Source organism: Ylistrum balloti, unplaced genomic scaffold, assembly GCF_031769215.1.
Source record: "Ylistrum balloti isolate Yb309-2 unplaced genomic scaffold, AGI_CSIRO_Ybal_v1 Utg371136, whole genome shotgun sequence".
Lineage (NCBI taxonomy): Eukaryota > Metazoa > Mollusca > Bivalvia > Pectinida > Pectinidae > Ylistrum > Ylistrum balloti.
Window position 1 is genome coordinate 259,976 of NW_026782623.1, and position 11,466 is coordinate 271,441.

At 36.1% G+C, this 11,466-nt stretch overlaps 1 long non-coding RNA gene across 1 annotated transcript; it reads right to left on the reverse strand.

Annotated features, from left to right (window-relative positions):
- Positions 1 to 2,597: 2,597 nt before the first annotated feature.
- Positions 2,598 to 8,512, reverse strand: LOC132561015 (uncharacterized). Its single transcript, XR_009554679.1, has 3 exons — positions 8,428 to 8,512; positions 3,912 to 3,977; positions 2,598 to 3,278 (listed from the first exon to the last, which is right to left on the reverse strand). It is a non-coding gene; the product is annotated as an uncharacterized LOC132561015 (long non-coding RNA).
- Between the last annotated feature and the right edge of the window lie 2,954 nt (positions 8,513 to 11,466).

Consider the following 11,466-nt stretch of genomic DNA (forward strand, 5'->3'; position numbering starts at 1 on the left):
TGTAATGACACCTGTATAGCCAACCTAACTCACCTACAGGTACAACCTTACCTACCCTAATGGCCAGTAATGACGCCTGTAAAGCTAACCTAACCCACCTACAGGTACAAACTTACCAATCCTTACAGCCTGTAATGACACCTGTATAGCCAACCTAACCCACCTACAGGTACAACCTTACCTATCCTTACAGCCTGTAATGTCACCTGTATAGCCAACCTAACCCACCTACAGGTACAACCTTACCTATCCTTACAGCCTGTAATGACATCTGTAAAGCCAACCTAACCCACCTACAGGTACAACCTTACCTATCCTTACAGCCTGTAATGACACCTGTAAAGCTAACCTAACCCACCTACAGGTACAACCTTACCTATCCTTACAGCCTGTAATGACACCTGTAAAGCCAACCTAACCCACCTACAGGTACAAACTTACCTATCCTTACAGCCTGTAATGACACCTGTATAGCCAACCTAACCCACCTACAGGTACAACCTTACCTATCCTTACAGCCTGTAATGACACCTGTATAGCCAACCTAACCCACCTACAGGTACAACCTTACCTATCCTTACAGCCTGTAATGACACCTGTAAAGCCAACCTAACCCACCTACAGGTACAACCTTACCTATCCTTACAGCCTGTAATGACACCTGTAAAGCCAACCTAACCCACCTACAGGTACAACCTTACCTATCCTTACAGCCTGTAATGACACCTGTAAAGCCAACCTAACCCAACTACAGGTACAACCTTACCTATCCTTACAGCCTGTAATGACACCTGTAAAGCCAACCTAACCCAACTACAGGTACAACCTTACCTATCCAAGTGACCAGTTATGATACCTGTGGCCAGTTATGATACCTTTACAGGTGCCCCATCCGACCTAAAGGTACAATGCACAGGTATGATGCTTCGTTACTTAACCTTCTATACATCACCAACTTTATGAAAACTCTATTAATCTATAAGTACCTGTGTATATCCTATACAGTTAAGACCATACTGCTGATGGACAAGACTCAATATCATCAAATAGCCAATAGAAAATAGATGAATGGTTTTCAACTAGCAACTGTAAAACCTCACGAGATACTATATCACAATTGTGTTGTATACAGACTATACAGAGAAGTGGACATTGGTCAGAGGCACAAGGCTAATATCTACCTGACATTACCTACATCCACCTTCACACCTACTCCAACATAAATTACAAGCTTATCTACCCCTCGGTCTCCCTCACCCTACATACACTTGATAATCTCAGATACACTGTAATGCTTTTATCACCAGACATTCTCTTCTTTAGGTTCTCTGTAGCAACCTCCATTCCTTGTCTCGAAGGTGACAATTTCCTTTCATTGACACCAACCAACCATTTTGTTGCTATCTTGGTAATAAATCTACCTTTTCAACATCTAGTGGCATCGCAAGTAAGTATGTGTTCTTTTTATCAAAGGAAAGTAAAGCCGCAAAGGTGTTTTAGATTAAATCTATTTACTTGCAACAATAAAAAGTTTCCAGTATTTAATTCAAACTTGATACATTTATACCTCTCGTAGGAATATCGAAGTAATCCATAACGACATGACCCACTCCTTAATAGATATAGGACTAATGATACCATCTTGTATGATATAGAGTCTAGGTCAAGTCATCTAGGGCAGTTCAGGTGTTGAACTCCACAAATTACCATAACTTGTAAATCTCAATTTTATCCACTCTCGCTTTTAATAATCATAAATTTATATCAATTTCTTCGGGAGATTGATATCAACTGGAATTCTATGAAGTTTTGTGAAGGTATTTAAGGTCGCATATCAACATCTTGGTTGGTATGTCGCTTAAGTAGAAACACCTAAACAAACACCGCTACATTACCATGGATATCCATTTAATTCATTGTCGAGTATCTACAAGCATTTCTATCAATTCCGATTTATGATTTCATCAATTTACGTTTTCCGATGGAATGATTCCTTCAAAGGTTTTTGGGGACACCCACTATTTAAACTTTAAAATCATAGGAAAAGATCTCAGATATATCGTACAATTTTATCCTTCCTTTGTGTCTGTAAAATGTAGTAGTACATTCACACTCCTCACTAAGGTCACTTAGTGACGGATATGTGAGGACACATTTACACTTCCCTTCTAAGCATTGTAACAATAGCAATCCAGTAAGTAAGATTTGAAACAGTTTAGGATTAATTATTCTAACATCCACCGAAAACAGGTAGAGGCAGTACAAAGTGGGAGGGAACAGGTGTATAACAATATTTCTTGTTGCTAAAACTGTTTCTTGTTAAGTAATAAATTATTAAATAAACAATCTTGAACACCATACTCAGTCATATATTGAAAAATTGTAAGAAAAATTTACAGGAAAATTATTGAAGAATTAAATACACTGTAGACAAAATATCAATTAAACATTTTTTTTAAAGGGAGTTAGCAAACCAAACTTCTTTGGTAATAAATTGTTATACAAACAGATTCAAATACTGTACTCTACCAAACCATATCTTGTAAGAATGTCAGAAAAATTTACAAGAAAATAATTGAGGAAAAAATACACCGAGACAAAATAACAATTAAATATGTTGTTTTTTAAGGGAATACAACAAACACAAGGTGTTAAAAAGTTACCAGGTAGGATTAAGACAACATTATGTAAAACACATTCTAACTCTCTGATATCATCAGAAACCTGTGCACCTGTGTTTATCCTTCTAGGATAAATAGAACAAAGTCAAGGAATACACAATAAAACTGTATGGTCATCACCAAACAACAGGCTATTCTCAAACATTCCAGGACACTTTCATTGTACTACACCACAATGTCACCGACTATACAACCCCAGTTGACTTAGAAAGATTGAGATTTCCTCACCACAGATCAACACTTGTAGGTGGGACAGGATGTTTTCACAATTGCTCTCCTTATCAATGTTCAAAGAGGGATAAAGGTTTTAATTCTATGTTTCCCACACCTTTCTCTATGGATGGTCTGGTAACAAGGACCAATAATGTCAAACTACAGACAGGTAGCCCCGCTCTAAATAAACACAAATATATCTATCAAAACATCATATAAATTCATTTCTGTGACTGTGCTGGTCAAGAGTCCACTTCTAGTCTGACCCCTGACCCTGACGGCTGCGGTCTGGCTTGTATACGTCAGGATCATTGTATTACAGCTCTGTGTCCTGATGACAATTTGTCGGAGGCAGGAAACTATAAGCATCTCTCCGCTATCTACCTGTTGAATACAATACACAATTGGTTCTATACAGAATGGTTAACGTCATTGGATGACTAGGACAATGTCTACGGAGGTCTGATTGTTTTACAAAATATTTAATCTATTGTTAGTATTCATCAGAAATTTATTGTTCTTTCTCAGCATATATCTACATCTACTGATATTGTTGTGTATATATATGGTGAGAATTTTGAAAATGCTGTTTTCACAGTTTTAAACTTATTGTTTTTTATACGTTGTGTACAGAATTTAAATTCATAATTCTCAAATTTCATTGCTTCCAGACTGATAAGTGTAAGATTGGTGATAAGGGTAGAGAACAGTTATACACTTAACAAAATAAAACAATGATTAATGGTTCACCACACATACCAGTCAAATACCTTCTTAGATATGTCTGTTAAATATTTACAGGAAAAAAAGCCATTCATTAAAGGCATAAAAAATACATTTTCATGCTTGTAATATATTTGGAAACTTAATACATTTTCATATGTCTTAAAACTGTAAATACATGTATATATATCATTGTAAAGTAGAATAATGATGTCCTGTCAACAGACCCTAAGAATAATGAGCCTGGAAATGTAGTTGACTAATAAAGGAATATTAGATTTCAAGGATCCCTACCTGAAAAAATTTTTGAAGTCCTACCAGCTTCTGGCAACAAGGCAGTGGTTCCCATCATACTAAAGGCTTGAAACATAAAATCATTCTTCATTAATAACAACACAAGACAATTTGGTGAATTACATTCCCTAACCAACATGTCTCATCAAGGTGAAGCCATACCTCAAGTATAAAGTTCTAGTGACAAGTAGCATAGGAGATACAACCTTGACAAATTTTTATATGATATTGGTCAAAGGTCAAAATATAGGTCAGAGTGCCACATTGCCTAATCAAGTTGAACTTGTACCACCAGTATGACGTTCCAGTGACTAGTAGTGTAGGAGACAGAACCTCAACAATTTTTTGATGTAGGTCAAGGTCTAAATGTTGGTCAGAGTGACCTACTTTTGATAAATGACACACCATCTCATCAAGGTAAACCCACAGCCCAAGTATACCATTGAGATGTAGTGTACAAAATAGAGCCTTGACAAGATAGGAAAAGTCAGGATGGAATAATAGAAGAAAAGTCAGGATGGAATAATAGAAGAAAAGTCAGGATGGACAGACAGACAGACAGACAGACAGACAGACACCATGCAAATCTCTAGTTGCCCCCAGTTTCCAGTAGGGGACCTATATCTACTGTTCAGGAATACTGTGATGCTCAATAAAAAGTTTACCATCATATTTGGTCTATACAGCAGTCGGGTACCAGAGTAAGTTTTAATATTTAATACGACAGAAAACACCCACCGTTAAAAGTTATATTTCCTTTCATTTAGGACAACATGAAATTCAATCAATATATGAATTAACACAAAATAGAACAACAAAATATCAGCTATTAGAAATTGAACAATTATACAGTATCAGATGAAACCTTATGTTACTTCAGTCTGTATTTGTGTGTTATCTGTTTCTCAGAGGGACTATTGATAATCTCCCTGTATCCACCAATATCTGTCCAATATACATGTACTTTCTCTGACTAGACAGGCACATTTGTAAAGTAAAACATAAAACAAAAGAGAAAAGAATATTTTATTGAATCTATCCAATATCCAACAGTTTTGATACTGGTTGACCATAAAGGTCAGTAAGTCAAGGTCATTCCCATGAATAAACTCACAATTCAAGCAAGCTGCTCTCCAGATATCATCAACCCCACGTCTTGTTTTTGAAAATCAGAAGTCATTTAAGAAAGAAAGTTTGATTCTTGATGTTAGATAATGGAAAAATGACGAGAAGAGCAGACAGAAATAACACCAATGTGATGACACATCTGATAAGTCACTAGCCAGACACGTTGGGTAGAAAGACATAAAATACTATAGTGTTCTCCCCTAAGGTACATAAAAAGTAAAAGTCACTTTGACATCTCATTGAATCTCTATGCTTTATATATGATTATTTAACATTAGGGAACAAAGGTATGGTAAAGTCTAGACTTCATAAAACTTCGACTGACCTCCAGTGATAATGTTATGTCCTAGTGAACTTATGTCATGATACTGATGTCTGCTAGCATGTGAAATAGTACTGATGTCTGCTAGCATGTGAAATAGTACTGATGCCTGCCAGCATGTGAAATAGTACTGATGCCTGGCTGCATGTGAAATAGTGCTGATGCCAGCCAGCATGTGATATAGTGCTGATGCCAGCCAGCATGTGATTTAGTGCTGATGCCTGCCAGCATGTGAAATAGTATTGATGCCTGCCAGCATGTGAAATAGTACTGATGCCTGGCTGCATGTGAAATAGTGCTGATGCCAGCCAGCATGTGATATAGTGCTGATGCCAGCCAGCATGTGAAATAGTACTGATGCCTGGCTGCATGTGAAATAGTACTGATGCCTGCTAGCATGTGAAATAGTACTGATGCCTGCCAGCATGTGAAATAGTACTGATGCCTGGCTGCATGTGAAATAGTACTGATGCCTGCCAGCATGTGAAATAGTACTGATGCCTGCCAGCATGTGAAATAGTACTGATGCCTGCCAGCATGTGAAATAGCACTGATGTCTGCCAGCCTCTGTAATAATACTAATGCCAGCCAGTTTCCATTTAAACATTGATGCCTGCCAGTCTGCATTATAAGCACTGTCCCAGCCAGTCTGTTGCTAGTGTCCCCTGTCAAGTGTTACTGCCTATATCGGGAAATGGATATGAATTAGTGACTAGTGATACCTTACTAAAGAGGGATATCACTTTCAGTCCTTATTGGAAATTATCCCGTGGAAGGACAGCACTAGTAGTGAACCTAGTGATGTGTGTGAGGTGTTGCCATGTACACTGATAAAGATATCAACAGAAAAAAGGATTATCAGTTACACTGGTCAAAATATCCACAGAGTTTGTTACTTACACTGGCCACAATGTTAACAGGGGTACAGATTGTCACATACACTGGCCAAGAGGTCCATAGAGGTAGATTGTAACCTACACTGGCCAAGAGATCCACAGAGGTAGATTGTTACTTACACTGGCCACAATGTTAACAGGGGTACAGATTGTCACCTACACTGGCCAAGAGGTCCATAGAGGTAGAGATTGTCACCTAAACTTGTTACCTACACTGGTACATAGCCATAGAGGTTAAGATTGTCACCTACATTGGTATAAAGCCATAGAGGTTTAGATTGTCACCTACATTGGTATAAAGCATAGAGGTAGAGATTGTCACCTAAACTTGTTACCTACACTGGTACATAGCCATAGAGGTTAAGATTGTCACCTACATTGGTATAAAGCCATAGAGGTTTAGATTGTCACCTACATTGGTATAAAGCCATAGAGGTTAAGATTGTCACCTACATTGGTATAAAGCCATAGAGGTTAAGATTGTCACCTACATTGGTATAAAGCCATAGAGGTTAAGATTGTCACCTACATTGGTATAAAGCCATAGAGGTTAAGATCGTCACCTACACTGGTATAAAGCCATAGAGGTTAAGATTGTCACATACACTGGTACATAGCCATAGAGGTTAAGATTGTCACCTACATTGGTATAAAGCCATAAAGGTTAAGATTGTCACATACACTGGTATAAAGCCATAGAGGTTAAGATTGTCACCTACACTGGTATAAAGCCATAGAGGTTAAGATTGTCACATACACTGGTATAAAGCCAAAGAGGTTAAGATCGTCACCTACACTGGTATAAAGCCATAGAGGTTAAGTTTGTCACCTACACTGGTATAAAGCCATAGAGGTTAAGATTGTCACCTACACTGGTACATAGCCATAGAGGTTAAGATTGTCACTTACACTGGTCTAAAGCCATAGAGGTTAAGATTGTCACCTACACTGGTATAAAGCCATAGAGGTTAAGATTGTCACATACATTGGTATAAAGCCATAGAGGTTAAGTTTGTCACCTACACTGGTATAAAGCCATAGAGGTTAAGATTGTCACCTACATTGGTATAAAGCCAAAGAGGTTAAGATTGTCACATACATTGGTATAAAGCCAAAGAGGTTAAGATTGTCACATACATTGGTATAAAGCCAAAGAGGTTAAGATTGTCACATACACTGGTATAAAGCCAAAGAGGTTAAGATCGTCACCTACACTGGAACATAGCCATAGAGGTTAAGATTGTCACCTGCAATAGCCAAGATGTCCATCATGGAAAAGATTTTCATATACACTGGTCAAGATATCTATATAAAGGGATTGTTGTCTTCAATGGCTAAGATGTCCACAAAAAGTGTTCGTATTTTAGGTTTAACAGGTGTAGTGAAGTTCATTGGTCAAGGTCAAAGAGGTATGAAACAACTACATGTAAAAAAAATAACATTCTGAAATATATTTTTTTCATGAAATATAATGACGGACAAGTAGAGGTTAAACACAGTTTCCTATATCATAATGTAAAACATGGAATATTTACTGTTTAAACAAACAGAATCCTCACCTGGGCTTTTGTTATAATAGTGCAATCAGTTCAAACATTTAAATTAATACATTATTGCAGATAACATAGCCTACGAGACTTAGAGGACTGTGTAAGACTGGTTTGTAGCAATGTACATTGACACAATCAACACAATGGTGTCACAATTCATCATCACCTGTTAACAGTACAGAGCTATGTTGGTCCCCTGTATTGAGGTAGGGTGTATGTCACTGAGGGGTTAGAGTGGATCTAGTTACACTCCCAACAAGTTAGTATCTTCTGATCACTCTCAAAATCTCATCTTAGTACTCCATCGTATTAAGTTTTTTCTCTGAATGAATGACGCACAATATCAATGCTAACAGATACTTAAAACGGTATTTAAATTTATATAAATTAGACACAGCCAATTGGAATTTCTGCACGAGATTTTTGTTGATAAACACACTGTTTTGTTCCAGTGTTAATGTTTCCAAACATGTAACAATCACTGGCTGATAGCTATAGTGATAAGGTCAAAACCTCAGATCACATTTCAGTGTTTTTTAAGCTGGAAACATTTATCTGTGTTGACCATTGCCTAATCTTAGTTCAAGGTGAATCTATCTCAAATACACATGTTCACCAACCTGTACTGAGCGGCAGGTACACGCTATCTCCCACATGCTACAGTGCATGTCCGATTATCTCTGTTCCTTCGACCAGATTAGGATTTGGCGCTATAATATAAAGAAGGCCACATATCAAGACATTGATGGCACAAGCATTTACACTTATATTGACATCAATCAGCTTCATTAAACAGTGAACTATACAAGGAATCAATCAAACTCTTCTGTACAGTAAATGTTCCTAAAACATGATGTCTATCATAACAGTAAATGTTCCTAAAACATGATGTCAATCATAACAGTAAATGTTCCTAAATCATGATGTCTGTTATGATGGCTATAACCACAGTAAATGTTCCTAAATCATGATGTCTATCATAACAGTAAATGTTCCTAGATCATGATGTCTATCATAACAGTAAATGTTCCTAGATCATGATGTCTATCATAACAGTAAATGTTCCTAAAACATGATGTCTATCATAACAGTAAATGTTCCTAAAACATGATGTCTATCATAACAGTAAATGTTCCTAAAACATGATGTCTATCATAACAGTAAATGTTCCTAGATCATGATGTCTATCATAACAGTAAATGTTCCTAGATCATGATGTCTATCATAACAGTAAATGTTCCTAGATCATGATGTCTATCATAACAGTAAATGTTCCTAAATCATGATGTCTATCATAACAGTAAATGTTCCTAGATCATGATGTCTATCATAACAGTAAATGTTCCTAAAACATGATGTCTATCATAACAGTAAATGTTCCTAGATCATGATGTCTATCATAACAGTAAATGTTCCTAGATCATGATGTCTATCATAACAGTAAATGTTCCTAGATCATGATGTCTATCATAACAGTAAATGTTCCTAAATCATGATGTCTATCATAACAGTAAATGTTCCTAGATCATGATGTCTGTTATGATGGCTATAACCACAGTAAATGTTCCTAGATCATGATGTCTATCATAACAGTAAATGTTCCTAGATCATGATGTCTATCATAACAGTAAATGTTCCTAAAACATGATGTCTATCATAACAGTAAATGTTCCTAAAACATGATGTCTATCATAACAGTAAATGTTCCTAGATCATGATGTCTATCATAACAGTAAATGTTCCTAAATCATGATGTCTATCATAACAGTAAATGTTCCTAGATCATGATGTCTATCATAACAGTAAATGTTCCTAGATCATGATGTCTATCATAACAGTAAATGTTCCTAGATCATGATGTCTATCATAACAGTAAATGTTCCTAAATCATGATGTCTATCATAACAGTAAATGTTCCTAGATCATGATGTCTGTTATGATGGCTATAACTACAGTAAATGTTCCTAGATCATGATGTCTATCATAACAGTAAATGTTCCTAGATCATGATGTCTATCATAACAGTAAATGTTCCTAGATCATGATGTCTGTTATGATGGCTATAACTACAGTAAATGTTCCTAGATCATGATGTCTATCATAACAGTAAATGTTCCTAAATCATGATGTCTGTTATGATGGCTATAACCACAGTAAATGTTCCTAGATCATGATGTCTATCATAACAGTAAATGTTCCTAGATCATGATGTCTGTTATGATGGCTATAACTACAGGCTATCATGATGTCTATCATAACAGTAAATGTTCCTAAATCATGATGTCTATCATAACAGTAAATGTTCCTAGATCATGATGTCTGTTATGATGGCTATAACCACAGTAAATGTTCCTAATCATGATGTCTATCATAACAGTAAATGTTCCTAGATCATGATGTCTATCATAACAGTAAATGTTCCTAAATCATGATGTCTATCATAACAGTAAATGTTCCTAGATCATGATGTCTATCATAACAGTAAATGTTCCTAAATCATGATGTCTATCATAACAGTAAATGTTCCTAAATCATGATGTCTGTTATGATGGCTATAACTACAGTAAATGTTCCTAGATCATGATGTCTATCATAACAATAAATGTTCCTAGATTATGATAGCTAAAGCTACAGCAAATGTTTATCAACTATCTATACCATTATACACACTGTATCTTAAATACATTCCTAAAGAGTGCCATCCATCAGTTGAAGAGTACTAACTTAGGAGAAGTAATTGTGGTGAATTTACATCCTCCATGCTAAGTGTAAAGCACAGGATTTCTAGCTGAAAATTGTCTTCAGTTTGAAAAGTACATTGATATTGAAATTGACCAGGCCTGTTCTAGAATTAGACATGATGCGGTACACGTGTACTGAAACAAATCGTGTTAAAGAATACAAATAAGACAAATGTAAGTTATCAGCTTAATGACAGAACAGGACAAGTATCCAATTAAGTCACAAACACTCTTTATCAATAAACCTCTTCCAAAAAAAAAACAGGAGTTGGAGTATGAAAAGAAATGACAAAATGTCTGTGACATAACACAGACCACATTCTGGTCCTGCAATCTTTCATAAAAAAATAATGTACTCATGATTTTCTTTCTTGAAAATGTTTTCAAAAATTTACTTATTGTTTTCTTTTTTTTTTTTTTTACATTTCCTCCTAAATACAAGTGACATGGTAGTTGACAGTGGAGCATAGATCAAGTGTGGTAAGTTACTGAATTGGCTGGTTGTCACATCAACCCACCTCTGTTTACTCTGTTCAAATCATTCACCCTCACTGTCTTATAGGGTCTGTACAAATATGTGTCTAGCACTCTTCAGTCTATTTAGATACTGGGCCACAGGAGATTTACGACCAACAGATCATTCCCACCAAACTGTGAGATCCTTTTATAATCATGTCAAGTCTGTTAATATTAAAACCATATCCAAACATTAGTAGTTCCGGTACTCAAGCGTGATACCTAAAGTTATGCTGACCCATTCGCTCCTGTAGTATATAAAACAGAATTAGCATATTGTGATAACCTATAGTCACCACAGAGGTAACAAGCTAATACAAGTAGCCTTCAACAAAGGGAAGCCAACACATGAGTTACCTCATTAAATTAAAAGAAAGTCAAAAACAAAATGTAGGTCACAAT